The 12,584-nt window shown below is 30.7% G+C and overlaps 1 protein-coding gene across 1 annotated transcript in view; it reads left to right on the top strand.

Moving 5' to 3' along the window:
• Window positions 1-12,584, top strand: part of LOC143386514 (transport and Golgi organization protein 1 homolog) — a 77,152-nt gene continuing 64,568 nt past the window's right edge. The window contains exon 1 of the mRNA XM_077108469.1: window positions 1-51. The gene's annotated coding sequence lies outside the window, so the exon portion shown is untranslated. The remainder of the gene's footprint in view (window positions 52-12,584) is intronic.

The raw sequence follows: 12,584 nt of genomic DNA, 5'->3' as shown, positions 1-12,584 counted from the left end.
GCCAGGGACAGAGGCCAACGCGCTGCCACACAAGATCAAGAACTCCATCTGGTAAGAGGATCCTCCATAGGTGGGGTGAAAAAGCCCAGGCACATTTCTGCTGCAAAGGGGCTGGGGGGGCTGCGGATGAGGAGGCTGATGCATTCATTGAATGTGGGTTTCCCGACTTGGGTGCAAATTTGTAGGACCTCTGGTGGTGTGAGGAGTTTGTGTCAACCCCTGGTCTCCTTAGCCAAAATATGCTTTTACCCAGTCCTCCATTGTGAATGCAGATAAACAAGTTATTTGTGTTTTTCACTCAGTATAGAGTAATATGGGTCAAAATTAAGTAATTATTGCATGATGATAACATGAATTTGTAACTGGGAATGTGAAATGTGTTTACTCCTTTTTGTAGTCATAGAGGGAGGAAGAAGTGCATTGTGAATTTTCACCAAACAGACATTGTGGGCAAGAATATTAATATGCAGCACAAAACCTAATGTGTCTCTTCCTTTTAGTTGGTTTAGCTGGTGTTTCTGGATGTTTTTGCCTCCTTTATTCTCACATTGAATTTCCCTTCTAGGGAGCTTATAATTTACATCGATTGTAAATAAATGCTTCTTTAATATGAAATATTTTAAAGTAGTAGTTTACACTGTAAAGTGAATTTTTAATTTATAAAGTGGGAAATCAAATAAATGTCTTGCCATTTTGTGTAATTAAAATAAAGAAAAAAGATAGAAACTACAGATGAAACATTCTTGCTGTTCCTGTGTTTTCCTGTATGAGAATTTCCAATATTTGAGCATTAGATTGAGCTCTTACAGACTGGTAGCAGTCTTAATAATTAAATACATTAAATTAAGTTCATCTTCTGTTAGAGCTATTGCAAATATTCTTTGAACCTGAACTTGCATTGTTTTGTAGGATTTTTTTCATTAACTGACACTTTTTTTAAAAGCATAGCACTATTTTTTAAATGGAAAGCAATATTTGGAATTTGGTCTAAGAGATTGCTTTTAATAGAAATTTAAAATAGAATTAAATGTCATGTTTAAAAAAAGGCTTAACTTTGAAAATGAACCTTGCAGGCCCATCATTTGAATATCACTACTAAAATAATGAAAACCGCTTAATTTTATATTGCATTTTAAAAACAAACAGAGCAACTGGCATTGCACTTACAGTATTTACACATTTAAGAACAGTGAATTTTTAAATATAAAATTAAGGTTTGTGTTTTAGAAATTTTCATTATTTTCTTGGCATGCATCCATGTTGTCATGATGCTAGTATGAAGTAGGTCAGTGCAGGCTTTACTAGTTTCATACTATGCAGTAGTTGGCAGTTGAATATCTTAAATTCAGTTTTAATTTTAAAATGAAGTGTAAATATTTTAAAAGATTTTTTTTGGCTTGCCATATTGTGGCAACTTGAATAGATCAGATATATACTTCTCTGTTGGGAGGAAGCAGAGAAAGCAGGCTTTATTTTTCAGTGGACACACTCACTCCTTTTTAAAAAATGAATTACCTCCTGTCAAATGAAGAGATGGTTCTTTTCCTGCTTATCGTCTGTATTTCCACAAAACCATGTTGTTTTGTACCACTATATGATGTGACTTAGTGTCCCTGAAATCTGTAAATTGAATGAAATACCTTGGTAAAAATTTGGATAGGGACATCCAAGTTAAAGTACTTAAGTCTTTTAAGAAAGGCAGATTTTTTAAAGTTGAATTGGTAAGATATATTTTAATATATTGTGTGTACTTATGAGGAAAGAATCTTTATACTTTTAAAATAATTGAATTGTATAGGCATTTAGTAAAATGTTTGTGTAATGAAATGATGATAGTAGAGTGCTTTTTAAAAGTAAATAATGCAATTTAATTATCATTTTATAGATAACAGGACATGTGCACATCCCAATTATGCTGACTTTAACATGAGAAACACTTCTGAAGTAGAGTGCACTTCAGTTTTTGGTACTTGCTGTGAAAAACTAAATGGCAACAAACATCTTAATCCCCATATATACCATTTTGTATCTTTATTTTAAAATCATAATGACTAGCATTATTAGCATTTAATTGTCAATTTCAAAAATTATTTTTACAAAAATTATTTCCTTGTATTTAAAACTGAAATAATATTAATCATAAACATTATTGAATATACTTAATACATAGTGTCATACAACTGGATTTTTATCATTGGCCAAATAAGTGTATAAAATAAAGGTGTTAAAAAATGAAAGGTCCTTCACTACCATCTTGTAAGAAATATGTACATTCTCAATATTTGAAAAATTTATCTATTTAAGTATATGTGTGTTAAATTTAAATCATTTTTAGTAGATATGACTGCATGTCATTAGGTATCTTATTTCACATTTTTGAGACAAGTCTTTTTTACCAGTTTTTTTGATCACCTGATAATGTTCTGAGGCATTATTAGTTTTCTATTATATCCTTTATCATTCTTTGGTACCATTAATATTAAGGATTAAAATTAGATTCAAAATACATGTGGCATTTAAAAATCATCAAATGAGTTTTTCATTTAGGTTGATCAGTTTTTAAATTACTGAGCTTGCAGGTCACAAACAAGTCTGTACTTGTCCTCCTACTCTATAAATATAAATATAGTTTGTGATGTAGGCCTTCAGTTGTACAATGAGTTATTTATTGTTGTCAAATGTTGTTTTGAGGTTTACCATAAGTAATCAGGTATTTGTGTGGATCTTCCTATGGTGCACATTATTTCCAGACACTTCTACTTGATATATATTTGGCATTTATACAGTACTATTTGTCAGATCTTATTTTTTTCTGCAGCATATTTTGAATTGGTGAGAAAATTATTTCTTCAAATTAATATTCTCATTAAGATGGATTAAAAAAAATTCTGCTAAGCATAAGAATTTGGAAGCTAGAATAGCTTTTATTAAAAAAACTCTTAAGAGTAATTAATAGTTTTAAAATGACAAGTTATCAGAATCACAAAGAGGCAACAAATTATAATGTGTTCTAGAATTAGTTGCCTGAATTTGCCACCCATGTAATCTAACCTTTTGAAACTGTTTCCTTTTTCAATAAAATAGAAATAGTAATAGTGCTTACCTTGTAGAGTTACAGTGAAGATTAAAAGAGGTAATTCAAATAGAACACTTACTGTAGAGTCTGGCACATGGTAGTACTTGATAAATGTTGGATGTTTGTTTTTTAACCACAACAAAATTTAAAGAACCATTTCACTTTAATACACCATCTATAAATACGAGGTTATGTCATTTGTTCCTTATTATTATATTACTGTATTTCTTTATTGTGGTGGAAATAACCCTGATGATAGGTTAAGGAAGTGTTTTCCAGGCAATGGAAATATTACAGTCATCCCTTGGTAGTCCTGGGAGTTTGGTTCCAGCACCACCTCACCCCTTCAGATATAAAAACTGCAGGTGCTCAAGTCCCTCATAATAAAATGGCATAGTTTTTTTATATAACCTACATATATCCTCCCATCTGCTGGAAGTAATTTCTGAATTATATATAATAACTAATACAATGTAAATGCTATACAAATAGTTGTTATATGTTTAGAGAATAATGACAAGAAATAATGTTTGCACATTTCAACAGACACAATTTTTAAAAATATTTTTGATCTGTGTTTGGTTGTACAAATGCATGTAGGACCTACAGATATGGAGGGCAAAGGCTGCATGCAGAGAGACTAAGTAGCAAAAGTGCAGTAAGTATAGTAGAATATAACAGAAGAGGTTAGAGGTAAAGGCGAGGTAGATTTGTATAGGATTTTGCAGTTATTATAAGCACTTAGACTTATGCTTTTACTCTGATCAAGATGGACATTATCATTGGAACACTCTGCAAAAGAGTGATGAGGTGACTGATCCTTTAAAGGCTCACTCAGTTGCTGAGTTGAGAAGGGTAGACTGTGGAACAAGAGCAGTAACAGAGAGGCCAGACTGGGCTGGATTACTAAAATTTTACACTAGGTATGTATATAAAAGATGAAATAAATACATCAAAATACTAATAAGGACTGAACTTAGGATATCCTAGTTATCTATGTGTGGCCTTATTTATACTTTTCTGTTTTCCAAAATTAGTCTTTTTGATTAGAGGGATGAACTTGAATATATTAATTACAGTATTATATGTACTGTTACTAAATTTGAAACACTCGCCATCAATAAGACTAAATGTTCATAATCTGTCTACAGGAGTACAGTGAAACATCAGTAATTTTGAATAAATGATCTAAATAAATAAGGGAGAAGTGAGAATTAGGGAACAAACATTTTATACATAGATCAGTTATTTTAAATTTCATATAATGGAATTAAAATAGGATATATTAATGGTAGAGGTCCTATTTTAAAGAAGATGCAAACAATTATGATAATATGACAGCCTTACTAATTACCCTGGTTTCCTCTTGCAGTAGAATTTTATAAATTACTATTTTGAAATCTCATATTCTTATTTAGGTGATTGCATTTAGATAGTGGTTTTAAATAGACCACTTCTAATTGAATTTATTCCTTCCTTTCTTTACCTGTTGTCTTTTTGCCTGGTCTACTCTCTCCCAACCCTAGCTCCTTCTTCTAATCTTTCAGAGTTCAGCTCATTTTGCTACAAAAGGGACCTTTCCTGAGTCTGTTAAATCCTATCACTCTCATCCCCTCAGTTCTAATTCTTGTTACTATTACATTGCAGTGGTAATGAAATCGTTATTTGTATAATTGTGTGGTTTCCTTTGTTAGAATATTAGCACCATAAAGATGGGTTTGTATTTCTCCTACTTACAGATGTTTCCTCATTGAATAATGAATACATAGGGGAACAGATAATTAAACTTACTGTTACACTTGTTTTAGAGTTTAGTTGAGGGTCTGGTGCAGTTTTTCTAATATTCCTCCTCCCACAGTCTACCCCCCATGTAGTTTTTTATGTTATAAGTAAGTGTATTTAAATTTTTAAATGAAAACAACAAATTTAGTATTTTTGCTTAATGTTCAGTGCTTTTAATAAAAATATATTGAATTTCTTTATGATTTCTCATTGGGAATGAAAAAGAAAAAAAATCAACTTTGGTAGCACTGCTACACTTTTAAAACTTTTTTAACCTCTGGACTTGTCAGATTAGTATAGCCTGACTTTTGTTGAAAACAAAGTAAGGAAAGTCTGGTATATTGATAGTTACAACATTTAACTGTGATCCTAAAGGCTTATTCTGGAAGAGTACAGTTTCTTTCTAGAAGACCATTTCCCAAGAGTTTAATTAGCTCAGCATTTATGTTTTTAAAATTTAATTGTATTTTAATTGATAAATAATAATCACATATGTTTATGAGGAGCTTTATGATATTTCAGTACGTGTATACAATGCGGCATGGGCAAATCAGTTTAATTAACATATCCATTACCTTACATATTTACTGTTTGAGGAAGAGAACATTTAAAATCTGCTCTTCTGGCAATTTTGAAATATACGTCATCTTTGACTGTAATCACCTTGCTGTGCAGAAGATCACCAGAACCACTGTTATCTAACTGAATACCCTTTTTTCTAATACCTCCCTTTTCTTCTTCCAACACCTCTCTAGGACTTATGTCTTTCTCAATTCTTTAAATAATGTTTCTGATTACATTTACTTATTTATAGCATACTGATGTTTTTATTCGATATTTCTTTCTCCCAAGGGGTTTTTAGAGTTTAAAAAAAAAAAAACTCAATAGAACACCGATGAATTTCTTATATCCAAAAAAGATCAGAGGAATCTCCAGTCAAAAAAGAAATAGTTTGTACCCCCACTCACATCCCGGTGTTGGGTGCCATTCTTTGGGGCTATGGTTTCGTTTTTATGTTCTTCCTTTGTGAAGGGTTTCATATAGTATATGTATAACTATTTATAATTTTAATTCCGTGTGATAAAAACAAATGTTCAGGTACCAATTTGAATACTAGTGGGTAATTTCTATCAACGTCATATGATTGTTTTGTTAAATAACAGAGCTTAGTTTTTTGTTATTGTTGTTTCTTTGTTTTTTCCATACAGGAAATTGAACACAGGGCCTTGCCATGATAGTCCTGCGTAGGACTTAATGTAATACTTAAGTTTATTTTATATAGTTTTCTACATATCTATTTTCTTGTTGCACTTTGATTCTACCCCCCATTTAAATCTGGGTTTTTTTTCTCAGTTCTTATCATCAATGTTTTTTTGTTTTTGTTTTTGTTGTTTTCTTCTCTCCTTCAGTTCTGTCCTGAAATTGAGGACCCAGTCTTGAGCTTCTTAAAAATAATGATCAGGGTTTCTTACTCAGCAGTCTCCCTGAGGTGATCTTCCTTAGTGCATTACCCTTCCCAAAGTTATTCCTAGCTTTTAGTACTATTGGGTGACTTCCCTCTTGGTAATGAATGTACTACACTTGAAAGTTTACACCTGTACTTCCTCTCAGTCTTCATTCATCACATCTCCTCGTCACTACTATAGGTAGAATCTACTTTAGGTGTCCCAAATATCTGCATTAATCTATTATATCTGCTTACTTAAAATGTGTATTGTATAAATATGGCTCACCTTTCCACATAGCCTAAAACTAGTCATGAGATAATATCTTATAAATTATGTAAAGAAATACTTCCTCAAACACTTGGATTAATATTTGTAATGAAAAATTCAGGACCTCCTCGTGTGTGCCACTGCACCCAGCACATAAATTCTTTTGATAGAATATTAGTGATGTGAAAAAAAAATGCAGTACTCATATTCACAACTAGACACAGGCATGCACATACACATGAAACCCCAGTCTTAGGAAAATAATGGAAGCAGAATATGCCAAAATGTTGCTTTTTAATAATGTAGGGAGTAGTGCTATGGTTGATTTTCAAAAAATTTTTCTTTTCTTTTTTATTTGCATTTTATTTTATTATATTTATTTTATTTTATTTGCATTTTTATATGTATTTTGAGCATTTCTTAAATGAGCAGTTACTTTAAGAAACTTTATTTGTAAATTGCTTACAGAATCGATTCCAAATACCTCCAAATTTCTTTCCATCTTGACTTTTCTCTTTATCTTCTCTGTCTTACTTTCTTCCACTCACATTATCTCAGTTCATTCTTCAAAACTTTAAAAATTTTGATGGGAAGGCCTGCAGCTTCTTCATTTCACGGCATGACCCACCATATTTCACTTGTATTAGATCCAGCTGCATCATACATTTAGATTATTTGCATACATCTGAAGGATATTCTTAGACTTCAAACCCTTGCCTAATAGGTAGGGAGTAATTTGGACTACATGCTCTTCTCTTAAAACTCTTGTCATTATTCTTCCATATCTTTTCTTTGGCTTTGGCTCTACCTGTAGCAATAATTTTTCCTTTGTATTAAAAGATAGCTTTTATAAGATCATAAGCAAGCCCATCCCAGTTTATTTCATACTTTCCAGTTTTCTTCACCTATTTTATCATGTACTTTCAGTGAAGCATTTATCACAGTTTGCATGCACTGTATTTTTAAAAATGTTATTGCATTTTTTAATACTTCTACTTTATTTATTTATTAATTTATTTTTATGTGGTGCTGAGGATCTAATCCAGTGCTTCACACGTACTAGCCAAGTGCTCTACCACTGAGTTACAACCCCAGCCCCACATGAACTGTGTTTTTAAATTGTGTATATCTTTTTGTCCCACTAGATGTTGAACTCTCATGGGCAGCAACTGTATGTTATTCATCTTGTATATCTCACAGTGCTATGTTAGCAAACATTTATGGTCTTAAGTTGATATAATTCATGATTTAGCACAATTTAAGTCATTAATCAGAATGATGTTTTACTTCATTTTCACCTACATACACTTCTCCTTTTTTGATATGTAATTTTAATTCATCATCTTTTTCAAAAGAACATTTATTTTGTACTAAAGCAAAAGCACATTAACTGTAGAAAACTTTAAAATACAAAATTATTTCAACCACAGCATATTTCTGTTTCTTTTTTTAATACACTTTTGTTTTAGTCTAGTCTAAATCATGTTGCATAATATATCCTTCTCTAATAGTTGTGTAATCATTCAACAAATATTAATTAAGCACCTACTATCAGGAAGGTATTCTAAGATTATACCAATAAACAATGTAATGGTAATACCAATAAACAAAGTAGTCAAAATTACTTGCTTTCATAAAGCTTATATTGTAGTGGAGGGAGACATAGTATACAATAAAAATATACATACTAAGTGATAGGATGATAAATTCTTTGAAGAAAAATGAAACAGTTGAATAGGAAGTATATGTCAGGAAGAGAATTACAGTTTTAAATAGATCAGTTGGTACAGGAATTTTCATCAAAATAACTTGTAAACAAAGACCTAAATTTTTAAGAGAACTATGTGTTGTCCGAGGACAAAGCATTTATTTATAGTGGTGGAACATAAATGTCCACAAAAAGAAAGCTTATTATTTTAAAATTATCTAAATTTTAATATATAGCCATACAGATCCTATTATCATTTAATTATTACTTGAGGAATTGTGTTAAATAAAACTAATTTCATCCTAATCTTAAAAAATATTTGATATACATGTATATGGATATATATAAATATATATGTGTAAATAGAATACATCAGAAATTAGCACCATTTTATTTATGGTTTACAATTTTTTAAATGTGTGTGTTTTTAGGTTTTCTTAATGAATATGTATTAAGATTATAAAAAGTACTAGAAATTAATTTTAGTACATACTAACTTCAGGTTCCTGTTAATGGAATAATGGGTATTTAACTACGCTCTCTCCAGAATCAACTGTAAAGCATGAAACACTTGGTTTTATTTAGCATCTAATTAGCAAAGCACAGTGCTTAGATACTTAAAAGAAGGGAAACCCAAGAAGTGAGCTCATCCTAGTATCCATACTAAGTTCAGGGAAGCAAAGCCCAAATACAACTAGCAGGATGGAAGAAACAGTAATTAGTGTACTGCTAAAGTGGTTGGAATTTGTGAGTCTAGGTATTGGAAAGAAGGAAACTTCTTACAGAGTTTCAATAATCTTTATAGGGGGTCTCTCTGATTTTTTTGCCTAAATATTGAACTCCATGTGTGCAGGACCACTCTCTTAAGAATGGGTACTAGGACTTCAAAGGAGATTCTGGAGATCACACAGTGCTGAGAAACTTTTTCAACCAGCCAGATTCAAAATCCTTGCTTACCACCCTGGGTATTAGTTGTAGATGCAAATAATATAAGAAAAAAAATGAGACATAACAATGGATGCAGGAGAGATTTAGGGAATATTATAGACAACTTGATGCCAATAAATTTTAAATATTGAATGCAGTGGATAAATATCAAGAACATTTTAGGTTACTTCAGCAATAGAAACCTGATGGCCTTTTAATCATTAAAGAAATGAAATCAGTTCTTCAAAAGCTGACTATAAAGAAAATATCAACTCTTGTAAACTTATTTCTAAACTACCATAGAAAATCCCCTGTCTTCTAAGTTTTGAACCTGTGTAAACTGGAATTTTCTATTCCTTTAATGTTTGGTAGAACTCACTTATAAAACCATCAAGAGTTGATTTTTTATTTTACAATAATTTAAAATAAAATAGTTGATTTTATTTTTAAAAAAATGCAATCCTGAAAATATAAGATCAATCAAAAAGAAGGCAAGAAAGAAGGAACAATGGAATAAAGAATAGGATGATAGATTGAAAAGCACACATGATGGGAAAGTTAAAACCAACAATATTAACAATTAACTTAAAGAAAAATGGACTAAACATTGCAATTATAAGGCAGAGATTTTCAGACTGTTACATTTTTTGTCTACAACAGTCACTCTGCTTCTTTTTTCCCTATGATATTCCCTTTTTTGAAGAGCCAGGACAACTACTTAAGATACTTAAGATATAGGTGAAGTTTATTTGATTATAGCTTTTATTTGATAAAATTTTAATTCTCTCTTTTTTTTCTTTTTTGTGGTGCCAGAGATTGAACACAGGGTCTTTTGCATACCAGGCAAGCACTCTACCAACTGAACTATATTCCCAGCTTGATACAATTTTAATACAATGAATAACTGCTATTTTGTAGCAACATATTTAGGCATGAATGCTAAATAGCTCACATAAATGACAGTAATTCCTCTTATTTTACTTAACCAATTTGATTTGTCATGATTTAAGACCCATTTATATGCTGTTTACAGGAGATAAACTGTAAATATAAAGATACAGAATAAATGTAAAAGGAAGGAGAAAAGATATTCTAAGCAAAAAAACTAATCATTAGAAATCTTGAGTGACTCTAATAATATCAGACAAAGTAATCTTCAGGACAAAGAGTCTTCAGCACCAATACTGATGATAAAAATACTAGTTCATAAAAAGACATAAAAACTGAATTATCTATTTATAACTAATAATGGAGATATTATGATCCAGAAACTTAATTCATCTTATAGTCTTGCCATTTAATAATAGAGGACTTATTACATTTAAACTTCTTATAATAAACAATAGAGGGGTATTTTTCTTTTGGTGCATCCTGTTTAGTAATTCTTTTACTCATTTACATTTTTTTTATTCACTTGTTTTAGTACCCATTTATTCTCTGTGCAATTAAATCTTCTGTTCTCTGATATGGATAAATAGTGGAATGTAGGTTTGTAGTAATACTGTCTAGATTTGAGTTCTGGATCCTCTTCTAGATTTATATTTCTTCATACCTCACTTTGTAAGCAGTGTAATAAAACACTGCATTGACATTTAGTACATAATAGCATTAGGTTTTTTGTTTGTTTGTTTTGTTATTTTTAGTATTTTTTATGGTTTTTTTGGGTTGGATGGTGGTGATTAGAGCCTTCTTGTTGCTCACTAAACACATGCTGTTAAAGTTGTTTCTCACTTCTTCCTCAGTAAAGAAATACTTTACTTTGTTGTTTGTCCTTATTCTAGAGGCCCAGATGCCATACATTCATACATCTGTTCACTGTCTTTAGTCTTCCAAGTCATCAGACTGCCATTGACCATCATTGATATTGGTACTGGTTATTATTTGAGAACTAATAAAAAAGAAAGATAAATCATGACAAATCAAATTGGTTAAGTAAAAGAATAGTAATTACTGTCATTTATGTGAGCTATTTCGCATTCATGCCTAAATATGTTACTACAAAATGGCAGCTATTCATCTTATTAAAATTGTATCAAAGCTATAATTAAAGAAACTTTACCTATATTTTAAGTGTCTTAAGTAGCTGGCCTGGCTCTTCAAAAAAAAGGTAATATCATAGGGGAAAAAAGAAGTAGAGTGACTTGTTGACAAAACACGTTAACAACCACTTATACTGCATAAACCTAGATTCGATCTGGTTCTGGGGGTAAAAGCTCTATAAAAACTCTTGAGATAATTAGGAAAAATGTGAATGTGGACCATATGGTATATTATGTTGTGGAATTGTTAATTTTCTTAGGTGACATGATGGAATTGTGGTTATTTATGAGATTTTTGCTTCTTATTAGGATATTCATGTTGTCCCCTTATTCTTAGGAGATGTCATGCTTTTCAATGGTAGAACAGATGCATGTATTACATATGTGTTTATATGTAGAAGAAGAAAATAAATTTGGCAAATATTGTTGAATCTGGGTGAAGTGTATATGGATTTTTGTTGTGCTGTTTTCATTTTTTTTGTTGTTTTAACCACTTTTATAATGAAAAGTTGAATACCTGCACAAATGTAGCAATTTTAAAATATCTCCAGAAAAAGAAATCATGATGAAAATTAGAAAATACTAAGAATTAGACGCTAATGAAGATTCCATATTTGAACTTTAGATATGGCTAATTAATACTTACAGAAAATTTGTGATGTAGCTTTAGAAAATATGTGTTATGCTTTAGAAAATTAGTGAGACAAGCTTTAAATTTCAGATGAAAAATGAGTTATAGAAGTAACTAAAAAAATAGGTGAGAGTAGAAATCAATTAAGTACAAAATTAAAACATGGTAGGATCAATAGCTTCTGAGTTGGTTTCTTTACAAACTCCCATTAGGTGTTTAAGACTCAGAATGATGAATCAAGAAAAATAATAAAAGAAATAAAAAATGAGACATAACAATGGATGCAGGAGAGATTTAGGGAATATTATAGACAACTTGATGCCAATAAATTTTAAACATTGAATGCAATGGATACATATCAAGAACACTTTAGTTTGCTTCAACAATAGAAACCTGATGGCCTTTTAATCATTAAAGAAATGAAATCAGTTCTTCAAAAGCTGACTACAAAGGAAATATTAACTCTTTATGGTTTTAAAAGTGAGTTCTACCAAACTTTAAAGGAACAGAAAATTCCAGTTTTACACAGACTAATTTTACAAAAATTAGAAGATAGGGAATTTTTTATAGTAGTTTAGAAATAAGTTTACAAAGTCTTCCTTTATGAGACATTCACTCCATGCTTTATTGTGAGATGGACCTATTAATGCAGCAGAAACAGGAAAAAAGCAGAAGTGATGCAAGAGAGATTTGAGGGAATGGTTTA

The sequence above is a fragment of the Callospermophilus lateralis genome, unplaced genomic scaffold (assembly GCF_048772815.1).
Source record: "Callospermophilus lateralis isolate mCalLat2 unplaced genomic scaffold, mCalLat2.hap1 Scaffold_82, whole genome shotgun sequence".
Taxonomy (NCBI): Eukaryota; Metazoa; Chordata; class Mammalia; order Rodentia; family Sciuridae; genus Callospermophilus; species Callospermophilus lateralis.
The sequence above is the reverse complement of the archived record's forward strand: the minus strand, read 5'-3'. Positions and strand labels throughout refer to the sequence as shown.